Raw genomic sequence first — 15,611 nt, 5'->3', positions numbered from 1 at the left:
GAAGAAGAAAAAAACAGAGAGAGAGATATCAGAGATGACAAATGAAAGAAACTGAGAGATGAAAGAACTAAGCATTGTACTTCTATTATTATTATTATTATTATTATTATTATTATTATTATTATTATTATTCTTGTCTATCTAAAATAAAACAACCATGCTTTATTTATAGGCAGCTACCTAATAGCTATAAAATCCTAACTAATAGTAGATGACTAACTAACATTCTTTTCCTATTTATATTTACATAGCAAAATGCATATGCCCTTTCCCTATAATCAGTTATGAGGATTGTTAATAAAACTTTTATGGCAAAAAATTATTATTATATTTTATTTATGCATGTATAGTTAGTGTACGGTATGTTCCACTAATTGTTTTATCATGTACTTGCAAACTTTGTAGGCTTTGAGGCTCTCATCCAGTATCAATGATGTCAGAGTGCTGTTGCGGCAAGAAGTACACTTCAAGTTGTTTAACATTCCTTTCAGGCTTTACTTGCCTTGCTAATTTTAATATTTTTTCTGAATGGTGATTGAACTTTTGGAAATTTCTAGGGACACAATATTTATGATGGTTGTTGTCAGCTAGACATTTAGTTCTCAAAGTATGTTAAAATTTATTTAAGCAACTTCATTGTGTATTGGTTTGTGGGTTTATATATGTTATGTTGAACCCACTTGTATCCCCCTAAAAAAAACTATTTTTCCATTTTCAATTTGTTTTTTATTTACTTTAATTTCTTATATGGATATTTAATTCATCTTAATTTGCAGCCTTGAAGAATTACAAGTGAACTACAATAATGACCGTTCAAGGTGATTCAGTCAATTATTGTGTTTGTGTTTTTGTTTGCTAGTTAATATCTTTTTGACATCTTGTTATCACATTGTTGCTGACTTTATTGCATCTTTCACAGGGACTTCACAAACCCAAATCTACCCATAAAGTAGAAAGGCAGACCTTCACAAGTATGTTCTATTGGTTCTTTATTTGCCTATTTATGAATAAAATTGGTTGATCTTTGTGAAGTCCATTCTAATATATATACTTTTACTTTCATCTTCTGTTAAGCAGCCTGGTTGATGTAGCTTCATGTGGAGCTTGTAGGCCTTGGATCTTCTTCATCAATGAAGTCCTTTGCTTCTTAAAGATCAATGGCAGTGGAATGGAGAAGGAGGAAAGGTGATTGGAGACGCCACTTCAAGGAGAAGAAGAGTCAAGAACAAGCTCACCACCATAGGAAGCCACAGATAAGAGCTTGAAGGAAGGAGAAGATGAGTGGAGGGAGAAGGAGGCAAGGAGCACGAAATTTTATGCCTCAAATGAGGTTTGAACTTTAAAGTGTAATTCTCAAATGATCAAAGTTGAAAAAATGCACACACAAGGCCTCTATTTATAGCCTAAGTGTCACCTAAAATTAGAGGAAAATTTGAATTCTATTCAAATTTCACTTGAATTTGAATTTGAATTTGTGGAGCCAAATTTGGAGCCAAAATTTCACTAATTATGATTAATGAATTTTAGTTATGGTTCAGTCCATTAATTCAAGATCAAGTCCAAGATTCTCCACTAAGTGTGCTTAGGTGTCATGAGGCATGTAAAGCATGAAAGACATGCACAAAGTGTGACTATATGATGTGGCAATTAGGTGTAGCAAGCAAATGCTCACCTCCTCCTTAGGATGATCCAAAATTTAATTCAATTGGGCTTCTCCCAATTCAATTAAATTTCTCTCCAACACACATCAAATAATGCACTTAATGCATGTGAAATTACAAAATTACCCCTAATACAAAAACTAGTCTAGGTGCCCTAAAATACAAGGGCTGAAAATCCTACATTACTATGGTACCCTCCTTGCACTATGGAGCCCTAAATACAAGGCCCAAAAATAATGAAACCCTAATTTAATATGTACAAAGATAAGTGTGATCATACTTAGCCCATGGGCCCAAAATCTACCCTAAGGCTCATGAGAATCCTAGGGTCTTCTCCTGCATCTCTAGCCCAATCTTCTTAGAGTCTCCTAGCCATGGCTCTGGTGATGGGTCCCCTCCTTGGGAGGATTGCATCATCTCCTCCCTCTTGAAGAGTATTTGTCCTTAAATCTGTAGACCATTCATCATCTGAATCAGCTACACCTGCAAAAGGAACCAAATCAGTAATGTTAAAGGTGTTACTAACTCCATACTCCTCTGGGAGGTCTAGCCTATAAAGGGCCATCACCTCTGGGGCTAAGTTTGGACTTTCTCTTAGTAGGAAATCTATCCTTCCTAAGTTGGAGCCAAACCCAATCCCCTTTGTTAAGCACCAACTCCTTCCTTCCTCTATTGCCTTTAGCTGCATACACCTTTATTTGGTTCTCTATTTGATTCCTAACCCTCTCATGTAATTTCTTCACAAACTCTGACCTAGATACCCCTTCTTTATGTATAAAAGAAGTGTCAAGTGGAAGGGGAATTAGGTCCAAAGGTGTGAGAGGATTTAACCCGTAGACAACCTCAAAAGGTGATTGCCTGGTAGTTCTATGAACCCCCTATTATAGGCAAACTCCACATGAGGAAGGCACTCATTCCAAGACTTGTGATTGCCTTTTAGGAGAGCCCTTAACAATGTGGATAGAGATCTATTCACTACCTCTGTCTGCCCATCAGTCTATGGGTGACAAGTGGTGGAGAAAAGGAGCTTAGTTCCTAGCTTAGCCCATAAAGTTTTCCAAAAATGGCTAAGGAACTTAGCATCTCTATCAGACACAATAGTCTTAGGCAAACCATGAAGCCTCACAACTTTTCTTAAAAAAAGTCTTGAGATGTTACTAGCATCATCTACCTTGTGGCATGGTATGAAATGTGCCATCTTGCTAAACCTATCCACCACCACAAAGATAGAGTCTACATCCCTCTAAGTCTTAGGAAGCCCAAGGACAAAGTCCATACTTATATCTACCCAGGGTGCAGATGGAATGGGTAAGGGTGTGTATAGCCCATAAGGCATCACCCTAGAATTGGCTTGTAAACAAGCCACACACCTAGTGCAATACCTATGGACATCTTTTTTCATATGGGGCCAAAAGAATTTTTCCTTAAGGAAGACAAGTCTTATCAATTCCAAAATTCCCCATTAGCTCACCCTCATGGCTCTCTTTGACCAACAACTTTCTAATGGATCCTTGGGGTATACAAAGTCTTCCCTCCTTGAAAAAATACCCCTTATCAATGTAGAATCCATCTTGGGCCTTGTGGCCACAACTAGCATAAATGGGAGAGAAGTACTCATCAGAAACATACAATTCCCTTATGTTATCAAATCCTAAAATTTGAGCTCTAAGGGAAGAAAACAATGTGTGTATCCTAGAAAGAGCATATGCAACCACAATGGTCTTTACCTTTTTGTATTTGATAACATATGGAAATTTCTCTAGGAACTCTACCTATTTTGCATGACTCTTGTTTAACTTGCATTGCCCTCTAATGTACTTAAGTGATTCATGATCACTATGAATAACAAACTCCTTGGAAACAAGGTAATGTTCCCAGGTTTGGAGGGCTCTAACTAAGGCATAAAGCTCCTTATCATATGTGGGGTAGTTAAGAGCGAAACCATGAAGTTTCTCACTAAAGTAAGCAATAGGGTGCCCACCTTGCAATAACACAGCTCCCACACCTACACCAGAGGCATCACACTCTAGCTCAAAAGTTTTAGAAAAGTCAGGGAGAGCTAGAACGGGTGCCTTGGTGAGTTTTTCTTTGAGCAAAGCAAAGGCTTGCTCTTGTCTCTCACCCCATGTGAATGCCACATTCTTCTTCACTCATTAAGAGGCAAAGCAAGTGTAGAGAAATTAGGTACAAACCTCCTATAGAAACTTGCCAACCCATGGAAGCTCCTAATATCTCTTACACTTTTTGGGGTAGGCCACTCTTGGATGGCCTTGATTTTCTCAAGGTCCACATGGACCCCATTTTTGCTAACCACAAAACCTAAGAAGACTACACTATCGACACAAAAGGTGCATTTATCTATATTAGCAAAGAAAGTGTGTTTCCTAAGAACTAAAAGAACTTGCCTAAGATGTCCTAAGTGATCATCTAGGTCCCTACTATAGACTAAGATATCATCAAAATAAACAACTACAAACCTACCTATGAACTCCCTTAAGACATGATTCATTAGCCTCATGAAGGTGTTTGGTGCATTAGTGAGCCCAAAAGGCATCACTAGCCACTCATACAACCCAAACTTGGTCTTGAAAGAGGTTTTGCACTCATCACCTTCTCTCATCCTTATTTGGTGATAACCACTTTTAAGATCAATTTTGGAAAATATACTTGCACCATGCAACTCATCAAGCATATCATCAAGCCTAGGAATGGGGTGCCTATACTTCAGAGCTATGTTGTTGATGGCCCTACAATCTGTACACATTCTCCACTTATCATCCTTTTTTTAGCACCAACAACACAGGCACAACACAAGCACTAAGGCTCTCTTGGACCCAGCCCTTCTCCAACAATTCCTTAACTTGGGATTCAATCTCCTTGGTCTCTTGAGGATTAGTCCTATAAGCTAGCCTATTAGGAAGGCTTGTCCCTAGGACTAAGTCTATTTGGTGTTCTATTCCCTTAAGAGGAGGTAACCCAAGGGGTATCTCTTTGAGAAATGCATCACCAAATTCTTGTAAGAGTTCTTGGACCTTTAGGGGAATGGTCTCAAGTGGGGGAATTATGGCAGTGCTAAGGGAAGTCTCCCTTGAAAGGAGAAGGTAGAAAGATTTCTTGAGAAGAAAAGCTCTCTTAATATCTCCTTTTGTTGCAAAATGACTTTCCTTTTTTTCAACTTTCTTAGAGGAACACCTTCCCTTTTTTTCCTTCTCCTTGAATTTTGGAGCTAAGGCCTTACTATCCTTTTTTTTTTTCTATTGTTTTTCTAACTTTTCCTCATCCCTCTTGTCCTTCATTGTAAGTTTATCCTTAGCTACCTGTGAAGGTGTTTGAGGATGCAACACAAATTTAATGCCAAGATGGGTAAGGGTAATTTCATTACTTAGGCCATTGTAAATGATCTTCCTATCAAATTGTCATAGCCTTTCTAAAAGAATATGCCTTGCCTCCATGGGAACTATATCACAATTAACTTCACTTTATATGTCCCAATGGAGAAAGGTACCTTCACTTGTTGGTTAACGATCATTTCCCCTTGCTCATTGAGCCATTGAAGCTTATAATGTTTTGGGAGGGGAATGATAGTGAGGTTCAACTTGGAAACTAATCTTATGCTACAACAATTGCAACAAGATCCACTATCCACAATGAGAGAACAAGTTTTATCTAAAATTTTGCATCTTGTATGTGTAGATGCATTTGGCTTTGATGTTTTGATGATGATCATGATTATGTGTTGCAATTAAAATTCAAGACAATACTTCAAGATTACAAGGCACAACATCAAGATGATCACTAGAATATTAGGAAGAGAATTCCTAATTGAATTAGCAAAGGTTTGGCCAAGTGATTTAAAATAAAAAGTGTTTTTCAAAGGTTTTACTCTCTGGTAATCGATTACCAGAAGATGTAATCGATTACCAGTGGCCAAATACATTTTATAACAGCTATAAAAATTTGAATTCGAAATTTTAAAAGCTGTAATCGATTACACAATTTTGGTAATCGATTACCAGCAGTTAGTAAACGTTTTAATTCAAATTTTAAAAGCTGTAATCGATTACACAATTACTGTAATCGATTACCAGACAGGAATTTCAGAAAAATAATTTCAAGAGTCACAACTTTTCAAAGGCTTTACTCATGACCACCAATGGTCTATATATATGTGACTTAAACACGAAATTGCTCAGAGATTTTCAGAACAACAAAGTGTTTATCCTCTCAAAGAGCAATTTCATTTTATCCTCTTAAGAATTCCTTGGCCAATTCTATTGCAATTCATTAAGGAATTAATTGAGTGCTCAATCTGTAAAATCCATCTCTTTCTAGAGAGATTTGTTCCTCTTCTTCTTCTCATTCTCTAAGGGATTAAGAGACTGTGAGTCTCTTGTTGTAAAGGATCTCTAAACACAAAGGAAGGGTTGTCCTTGTGTGTTTAGAACTTGTAAAAGGAATTTACAAGTTAGTGGAACTCTCAAGCGGGTTGCTTGGGGACTGGACGTAGGCACAAGGGTGTGGCCGAACCAGTATAAAACTGAGTTTGCATTTTCTCTTCCCTTAATCTCCTTTATTTATTATTGATTTATATTCATATTCAAGTTGCTTCATTTGAATTAATATTTAAGAAGATTGTCATTAAGGGAATTCATAACTTGAGTAAAAAAAAGTAAAATAGATTTTTAATTAGGGGAAATAGTTTGGAATATCTTAATTCAACCCCCCCCCCCCCTTCTTAAGATATCTGAGGCCACTTGTCTAACAAGTGGTATCAGAGCTTCATTCTTGTAGAAAGTTTAGAAGCTTCAAGAAAAAGATGGCCTCAGCAAATTCCTTGTTTCCAGAAGGGAATTCTATAAATAGACCTCCAATCTTTAATGGAGAGGGTTACCACTACTGGAAAACCCGAATGCAAATTTTTATCGAGGCAATAGATCTAAATATCTGGGAAGCCATTGAAATAGGGCCTTATATACCCACCACAGTAGAAAGAGTTTCAATAGATGGTAGTTCATCAAGTGAAAGCATAACCATAGAAAAACCTAGAGATAGATGGTCTGAAGAGGATAGAAAATGAGTACAATACAACCTAAAAGCCAAAAACATAATAACATCTGCCCTAGGAATGGATGAATATTTCAGAGTTTCAAATTGCAAGAGTGCTAAGGAAATGTGGGACACTCTTCGATTAACACATGAAGGAACTACAGATGTTAAAAGATCTAGGATAAATGCACTAACTCATGAGTATGAATTATTTAGAATGAATACAAATGAAAATATTCAGAGTATGCAAAAGAGATTTACACATATAGTAAATCATCTAGCAGCCTTAGGCAAAGAATTTCAAAATGAAGATCTTATAAACAAGGTGCTAAGATGTTTAAGTAGAGAATGGCAACCCAAAGTAACGGCTATTTCTGAATCAAGAGATTTGTCTAACATGTCTCTTGCCACTTTATTTGGTAAGTTGCAGGAACACGAGATGGAACTATTGAGATTGCACCAAAATGAAGAAAATGACAAGAAAAAGAAAGGAATTGCTCTTAAAGCATCATCCTCAATTCAAGAAGAAAGTGATCAGGATAATGATGCAGATGATGATGATGATCTAAGTTTCTTTGTAAAAAGATTCAACAAATTTCTTAAAGTAAGAGGAAATCAGAGGCGACCAAATTTTAAATCAAAGAGAAGGACAGAAAATTCATCCTCTACTCTAAAATGCTTTGAATGCAATCAACCTGGACATCTGAGGGTTGATTGTCCCATCTTCAAGAAAAAGATGGAAAAATCTGAAAAGAAAAATCATAGTGAGAAGAAACTAAAGAAAGCATACATCACATGGGATGAAAATGATTTGGAATCCTCTGATGATTCTGAAAATGAAGAGATAAATCTTTGCCTTATGGCAAAAAGTTACGAAAGTGATGAAGAGGTAACATCTTCAAACAACTTATCTATTTCTTTTGATGAATTGCAAGATGCATTTGCTGATTTGCATAAAGAATCAATTAAACTTGCAAAATTAGTTTCATCATCAAAGAAAACAATTTCAAATTTAGAAAATGAAATTTCAAAATTAAACAAAGAATTAGATCTTCTTAGAAATGAAGTCTCAATCTCTAAAACAAATGAAAAAGTTAATATCTCCACTATTAATGACAAGAAAATAACAGATTCTTGTAGTTGTTGTGATAAATATGAAAAAGAAATTAAAGAGTTAAAAAATTCACTTGCAAAATTTTCATATAGTAGAAATAATTTAGATGTTATATTAAGCAAACAAAGATATGTGTCTAATAAAAATGGACTAGGGTATAAATCTGAAAAACTACAAAAGGTTCATAAAAACTTTTCCACTTCCACACAAAAATGTAATTCTAATTCTATCACTTGTTTTTACTGTGGAAGAAGAGGACATGGCATATCAACTTGCTACTTCAGGAAAAATTACAGTAATATTAAAATGATATGGGTCCCAAAAGGATCCTCAGTTTATACTAACATGCAAGGACCCAATAAAATTTGGGTACCTAAGTCAAAAACTTGATTATGCAGGTATCTTTGAGAAAGAAGTGGTACATAGATAGCGGATGCTCAAAACATATGACTGGAGATGCATCAAATTTTACACACATATCTCCAAAGAAAAGCGGGCATGTAACATATGGTGACAACAACAAAGGTAGAATTCTTGGAGTGGGTAAAATAGGTAAAAATTCTTCAAACTCCATTGAAAATGTTCTACTTGTTGAAGGCCTTAAGCATAGCCTGCTTAGTGTTAGTCAACTATGTGACAAAGGCTATCTAGTATTATTTGATTCTCAGAAATGTCTTATAGAACATAAGCATGACATTAATATAAAGCATGTAGGACATAGAGTCAATAATGTTTATATGATAGACTTAAGCATAAAACAAGAAAACAATCATTGCTTTCTTAGTAAAGATGATGATCCATGGTTATGGCATAAAAGAATTGCTCACATAAACATGGATCACTTAAATAAATTAATTTCAAAAGATTTAGTAGTTGGTTTGCCTAAATTGAAATTTGAAAAAGATAAATTATGCGATGCATGTCAAAAGGGCAAACAAACAAGAGTCTCATTCAAATATAAAAATGTTGTTTCAACCACTCGACCATTACAGTTATTGCATATGGATCTATTTGGTCCATCTAGAACCATGAGTTTTGGAGGAAATTACTATGCTTTAGTTATAGTTGATGATTTCTCTAGATATACTTGGACATTATTTATTACACATAAAAGTGATTCATTCCATGCATTTAGGAAACTTGCTAAAGTCATACAAAACAAGAAAAATCTCAAGATTGCATCCATTAGAAGTGATCATGGGGGTGAATTTGAAAATAAAGATTTTGAATTATTTTGTGATGAACATGGTATTGAACATAATTTTTCTGCACCAAGAACTCCTCAACAAAATGGAGTTGTTGAGAGGAAAAATAGGTCATTGGAAGAAATTGCAAGAACTTTATTAAATGATACTTCTCTTCCAAAGTATTTTTGGGCTGAAGCTGTCAATACTGCATGTTACATCATGAATAGGGCCTTGATAAGACCTATTTTAAAGAAAACCCCATATGAGTTATTTAACGGTAGAAAACCTAATATTTCTCATCTACATGTTTTTGGGTGCAAGTGCTTTGTACTTAATAATGGTAAAGATAATCTAGGAAAATTCGATGCAAAATCTGATGAAGGCATTTTTCTTGGATATTCTTTACAAAGCAAAGCATATAGAATATATAATAAGAGAACTATGAATATAGAGGAATCCATTCATGTTACCTTTGATGAATCTAATGCTATATTGTCAACAAAGAATATGCTAGATGACATTGCAGATTCTTTAGAACATATGAACATTCATGAACAAGATTCTAAAGGAAATGACAAAGGAAACAATGAAGATCCTCCAGAAGAAGGCAAATCCAATGATGCACTCCCAAGAGAATGGAAAACTTCAAGAGATCATCCCCTCGACAATATTATTGGTGATATCTCAAAAGGGGTAACAACTAGACATTCTCTTAAAGATTTATGCAATAATATGGCTTTTGTATCTATGATTGAACCTAAAAATATAAAAGAAGCCATAGTAGATGAAAATTGGATCATTGCCATGCAAGAAGAACTAAACCAATTTGAAAGAAACAATGTATGGAAATTAGTAGAAAAACCTGAAAATTATCCTGTCATTGGAACAAAATGGGTTTTTAGAAATAAATTAGATGAACATGGGATAATTATTAGAAATAAAGCCAGATTAGTAGCAAAAGGGTATAATCAAGAAGAGGGGATAGACTATGAAGAAACATATGCTCCTGTTGCAAGATTAGAAGCCATTAGAATGCTTTTGGCATATGCATCCATAATGAACTTTAAACTTTATCAAATGGATGTTAAGAGTGCCTTTTTAAATGGCTTAATTCAAGAAGAGGTATATGTTGAACAACCCCCTGGTTTTGAAATTTCTGATAAACCAAACCATGTTTATAAATTACAAAAGGCTCTTTATGGTTTGAAACAAGCCCCTAGGGCATGGTATGAACGTTTAAGTAATTTTCTTCTTGAAAAAGAATTCTCCAGAGGTAAAGTGGATACCACATTATTCATAAAGAGAAAGCATAATGATATTTTGTTGGTTCAAATATATGTTGATGATATAATTTTTGGATCCACTAATGATTCATTGTGCAAGGAGTTTTCCCTTGATATGCAAAGTGAATTTGAAATGTCAATGATGGGAGAACTAAAGTACTTTCTGGGATTACAAATCAAGCAAACTCAAGAAGGTATATTCATCAATCAATCCAAATACTGCAAGGAATTGATCAAAAGATTTGGGATGGATAGTGCAAAACACATGTCTACACCAATGAGCACTAATTGTTACTTAGATAAAGATGAATCTGGTCAGTCTATAGACATAAAACAATATCGAGGTATGATCGGATCTCTTCTTTATTTATCTGCTAGTAGACCTGATATTATGTTTAGTGTATGCATGTGTGCTAGGTTTCAATCCAACCCCAAACAATCACATCTAAGTGCAGTAAAGAGAATCATAAGATATCTATTAGGAACAATCAATTTAGGATTATGGTATCCTAAGAATTCAACATGTAACTTAATAGGATATTCTGATTCTGATTTTGCCGGATCTAAAACTGATAGAAAAAGTACAAGTGGAACTTGTCAATTTATTGGATCGGCTCTTGTCTCATGGCATAGTAAGAAACAAAACAGTGTTGCTTTATCTACTGCTGAAGCGGAGTATATCTCTGCCGGTAGTTGTTGTGCACAAATTTTATGGATGAAGCAACAATTATCTGACTATGGCATCATTCTTGATCGCATACCTATTAAGTGTGATAATACTAGTGCCATAAATCTATCCAAAAACCCAGTTCAACATTCAAGAACTAAACATATAGAGATTAGACACCACTTTCTTAGAGATCATGTCTTAAAGGGAGATTGTGTATTAGAATTTGTTGATACTAAGAATCAACTTGCTGATATTTTCACTAAACCTCTCCCCAAGGAAGTGTTTTTCTCTATTAGAAGAGAATTAGGTCTCTTAGATGTAAGAGATTTAGAAAAATAGGAATTGATTGGTTGATTGATTAGTTGATTGATTGGTTGATTTACTTTTTACCTTTTGATTGTAGATTATTTTGTTTGATCTTGTTTGAATTCTTGTTTTTATGATAGAATTTATGATTTCTTGTGTATATAGTAATTGAATGATTGAATTTAGTGTATTAGTAGTGAAAATTAGTCATATAAGATGTATTTGAGCATAAATATAGATATTCTCTTAGAAACTAGCCTAGGATAGGCTCTGGTAATCGATTACCACTCAATGTAATCGATTACACTTGAACAGGCAGCCTGTAATCGATTACAACATCCTGTAATCGATTACCAGAAGGCTTATTGGGCCTGTAATCGATTACCAATACCTGTAATCGATTACAATGCGTCATCTTCTATAAATACTCACGAAATCGGAGCTCGTGCGCAGCCAAAGCTTCCTCCACGTTTTCCTCCATACCTAGAACTTCAAACCTTCGATTCTCACTCGTTTCTTCACCAAATCACGTCCCGTAAAGCCCAATCTTCCTCTTTTTCACTCCTCTTTCACTTCCACCGATCAAAATCCAGAAAAACTTCATCAAATGGCAGAGCCATCAAAGAAGAGAAAGGGATCATCCTCCACCGCTACCGCTGATCATCAACACTGTTTTCATCCGATGATCAACGTCTACGGTACCTTTCTCAGTTTTCTTCTAGAATAATCTTAGACCCTAAGTACCTAGACGTAGAGTTCTTTAATGATGAAACGTTTGATTGCTATCAAGTGTTTCAAAATTCTGGTCTTGTTGATTTCATGTCATTTAAATTGCCATATTATCCTGAACTTGTAAAGGTCTTCTACTGCAATTTAAAAATTCAGGATGGTATTATTATGTCTGAGGTGCATGGCACTTCTATGGTCATTGATCAGTCACTTTTCTTTTCTTTGACTCATTTACCCAGTCAAGGTGCACCTTTTGAGGGCACCATTGTTGATGATTGGAAATTCGATTATTCGAGTCATGATGCTCGTCGCATGGTCTGCAATGATCAAGCTGACATGACCGGTAGATTGTTGGCCGGGTCATTAACTTTTGATAATCGCATCATGCATTATATCATTGTTAGAATTTTGCTTCCTCGGTCTTCAAATTTAGCACAAGCCTCTGAGGAGGATTTGATTCTTATGTGGGCTTTTCTAACCGGTCGTCAGATCGACTGGGCCCATTTGGTTCGGTACCGAATGCATAAGGCATTACGGGCCAATGCACCTCTTCCTTATCCACACTTCATTACTCTGTTTTTGCGTCATTTTCAAATTCCGCTTGATGATGAACCCTTTGTTCAAGTCAAGCGTTCCTTTGCAATTGGTGCTGGTGCAGTGACCTCCTTTGGGTATCGTAAAGATCGGAATGGACAATGGCTGAAGAAGGATGCACTCCCTCCTCAAGATGAACGTACTCCTTCACCTCCTCCTCAACGTGAAGATTTCGCACTCATGAATGAAGTCCTCTCCGAATTACGGGGTCTTCGTTCGTATGTTGGTGACCGCTTTGACTCGTTAGATTCACGCTTTGCCGGTATGGACATTCGTCTTACACAGCTTGAAGAGGATGTCGGATACATTCGTCAGAGTTTCGATCTTCCACCACCTCCTCCGTCTTCTTAGATTTTAGATTCTGATTATTTATCTTTTATAAGCCGTGTATTTTGGCTTTTAGTTTCTTAGAATTTACATTATTATGCTAAGTACTTTGCTTATTTATCTTGTGTTTTTAAATTTCAGTCTTGGATATTTTGTGGTTGTTGACATATTATGTTATTTGAATTCTGGTTTGATTATTTTCTTGATTATGAGTTTGGCTTATTGTATTTAATACTCTGATACTTATATCTTGCTACTCCATTGTTATAACTGTGTTGATTTCCGAGTTCTTTGGCTTTTTGATGTTGCCAAAGGGGGAGAAAAAGGTTGTAGCAAAAGCTTAAGAAAAAGCTTAACAAACTTAGAAATCAAGTGATCATGTATTCCGAAATATAGGGGGAGAAAACGGATGCACCTTTTATCTATATACAATTGTTTGTTGCTTGCTTGAATCTTGATTTCAGGTATTGTATTGTCATCATCAAAAAGGGGGAGATTGTAGATGCATTTGGCTTTGATGTTTTGATGATGATCATGATTATGTGTTGCAATTAAAATTCAAGACAATACTTCAAGATTACAAGGCACAACATCAAGATGATCACTAGAATATTAGGAAGAGAATTCCTAATTGAATTAGCAAAGGTTTGGCCAAGTGATTTAAAATAAAAAGTGTTTTTCAAAGGTTTTACTCTCTGGTAATCGATTACCAGAAGATGTAATCGATTACCAGTGGCCAAATACATTTTATAACAGCTATAAAAATTTGAATTCGAAATTTTAAAAGCTGTAATCGATTACACAATTTTGGTAATCGATTACCAGCAGTTAGTAAACGTTTTAATTCAAATTTTAAAAGCTGTAATCGATTACACAATTACTGTAATCGATTACCAGACAGGAATTTCAGAAAAATAATTTCAAGAGTCACAACTTTTCAAAGGCTTTACTCATGACCACCAATGGTCTATATATATGTGACTTAAACACGAAATTGCTCAGAGATTTTCAGAACAACAAAGTGTTTATCCTCTCAAAGAGCAATTTCATTTTATCCTCTTAAGAATTCCTTGGCCAATTCTATTGCAATTCATTAAGGAATTAATTGAGTGCTCAATCAGTAAAATCCATCTCTTTCTAGAGAGATTTGTTCCTCTTCTTCTTCTCATTCTCTAAGGGATTAAGAGACTGTGAGTCTCTTGTTGTAAAGGATCTCTAAACACAAAGGAAGGGTTGTCCTTGTGTGTTTAGAACTTGTAAAAGGAATTTACAAGTTAGTGGAACTCTCAAGCGGGTTGCTTGGGGACTGGACGTAGGCACAAGGGTGTGGCCGAACCAGTATAAAACTGAGTTTGCATTTTCTCTTCCCTTAATCTCCTTTATTTATTATTGATTTATATTCATATTCAAGTTGCTTCATTTGAATTAATATTTAAGAAGATTGTCATTAAGGGAATTCATAACTTGAGTAAAAAAAAGTAAAATAGATTTTTAATTAGGGGAAATAGTTTGGAATATCTTAATTCAACCCCCCCCCCTTCTTAAGATATCTGAGGCCACTTGTCTAACAGTATGAAAGATGTTCTCTCTTTGGGATTGAGATAGATCAAGGAGCCTTGTAATCATTTGGAAGTCACCTTCTTCATGGGGGTAGACTTCCTCACTAGACTCTTCACCCCTTACTTCATCTTCACTTTCACTAGAGGAAGGGGAAGAAGTAGTCTCCTCTTGACTACTATAAATGTCTTGACCCCTCATAATCATGGTTTTCTTTATGGGGCATTGAGAGGCAATGTAACCTCTCCCAAGACATTTGAAGCATTTAATGTTGCTAGTCCTTGCTTGGGAACTAGTCTTAGGGGTGGATTTCTCTATGGTCTTACCCTTATCTTCCTTGAGTTTTGAAGGTGCAGCCCCCAAAATTCCTTGGGCTTGGTCCTTCCTTGGATAAGAGTGAAAGCCATAAGATTTGGAAGAAGGCTTTCTTTTAAGTTGTTGCTCCACTCTTATACAAAGTTGGAATAACTCATCTAGGTCCCTATATGGAAGGAGTTCAACCTTGTCCCTCACTTCCATATTAAGCCCACTAAAAAACCTAGCTATGCTTGTTCTTTCCTCCTCCCTAAGTCCAGCTCTTAAAAGGAGTAGTTCCATTTGTTGTCTATATTCTTCAACACTCATACTCCTTTGTCTAAGCCTTTGGAGCTTGTCCATAAGCTCTCTTTCATAGTAGGAGGAAATGTGCCTCATCCTAAGAACACTCTTAGGATCATTCTAATACTCTACTGTAGCATCCCCATAAATCCTTCATTCCCTAACAACGGAAGTCCACCAATAGAGGGCATACTCCTTGAAAGCTAAGGGTAGCCAATGGAACTTTTCTCTCTTCACTAATATGATGGCAAGCAAAGAGTTGTTCAACCTTCATTTCCCAATCTAGGTTAGCCTCAACATTATCTTTTCCATGGAAATATGGGAGGCTAATGTTAACCTCTTGAGCCCTTCTATCCTTTTCTCTTCTTTGGGAGTGATGTTTAGTATGTGACCTATGGTGCCCTCTATAATAGTCGTTAATTTCTTCACTTAAACTCTTGCAAAAGTCATGACTACTATAGGAAGCATGTTTTTCTCTTTTCATTTCTTTCATTATTTTTTTTTCTTTCTTCCTCTCTTATTTTATCTCTTTCATCTTGA

This window comes from Glycine soja, chromosome 6 (assembly GCF_004193775.1).
Source record: "Glycine soja cultivar W05 chromosome 6, ASM419377v2, whole genome shotgun sequence".
Lineage (NCBI taxonomy): Eukaryota > Viridiplantae > Streptophyta > Magnoliopsida > Fabales > Fabaceae > Glycine > Glycine soja.
This window is presented reverse-complemented; position numbering follows the sequence as displayed.